We start from the raw sequence: 968 nt of genomic DNA, 5'->3' as shown, positions 1-968 counted from the left end.
TGTTAATTAATTTAGCCACTATGGAAATCAGTATAGAGAATCTTGAAGAAGTTGAAAATATAACTTCCATATGATCTAGCCATACAGCTTTTGGGTATATACCAGAAAGTTAAATGTCAGCTTAGAATAGAAACACCTGCATACCTATGTTTATCACAGCACTATTCACAATAGCTGAATTATAGAAAAAGCACAGGTGCCCATCAGTGGATGAATTGATAAAGAAAATCTAGGCACTTCCGCTCCTGCGCACTGGGGCTGCAGTCAGTCAGCCCATTTGGTCGCTTGGCGGACATGGCCACCTCTCGTTTGCCTCCAGCGACGCTAACGCTAAAGCAGTTCATGAGAAGGCAACAAGTTCTCCTCCTCTACAGAAGGATTTTGCGAGCCATTCGACAAGTTCCAAATGATTGTGATCGCAGATACCTGAAAGACTGGGCGAGGGAAGAATTCAAAAGAAACAAAAGTGCCACCGAAGAGGATACCATACGTATGATGATTACGCAAGGCAATATGCAGCTAAAGGAGTTAGAAAAAACACTTGCTTTAGCAAAATAACTATACCTGTCTTCTGAAGGATTTTCAAATCTCCAAAGCCAGCCTAACAAGTTGCCAGTTAGCACCTGAAAGGATGATCACGTCATCAGGGAAGTGATGAGTGTGAAGAGAGAAGCTTAATGAACACATCGAAACACTTATCAAAAAAGAGAAAAAGACTGTAGGCAACTTCTGGTTGAAATTCTTCTGAAATTTAACATCCATGTAGAACAGTGTAAGTCATTAAGGAAGATCCTTGGTGTAGGTTTTCCTCCAGGGATGTGAAAAACAATTTGGAGAATACATTGATTTCAGGACACTTGAAAAAAGGTCAGATTTGTCAGATTCGTAGCATACAATTAACTGAATGAGAGCAGTGGAGGGTGCTGGAATTTCCATCCTGCACACTGAAGTCCTCTATTCGTTAGCAG

At 40.9% G+C, this 968-nt stretch overlaps 1 pseudogene; it reads left to right on the top strand.

The window, feature by feature from the left end:
• Positions 1 to 269: 269 nt before the first annotated feature.
• On the top strand, positions 270 to 762 carry LOC109675737 (LYR motif-containing protein 2 pseudogene; annotated as a pseudogene).
• Positions 763 to 968: the final 206 nt, after the last annotated feature.

The sequence above is a fragment of the Castor canadensis genome, chromosome X (assembly GCF_047511655.1).
Source record: "Castor canadensis chromosome X, mCasCan1.hap1v2, whole genome shotgun sequence".
Lineage (NCBI taxonomy): Eukaryota > Metazoa > Chordata > Mammalia > Rodentia > Castoridae > Castor > Castor canadensis.
Note: the sequence above shows the minus strand (reverse complement) of the source record. Positions and strands in the feature narration are given on the sequence as shown.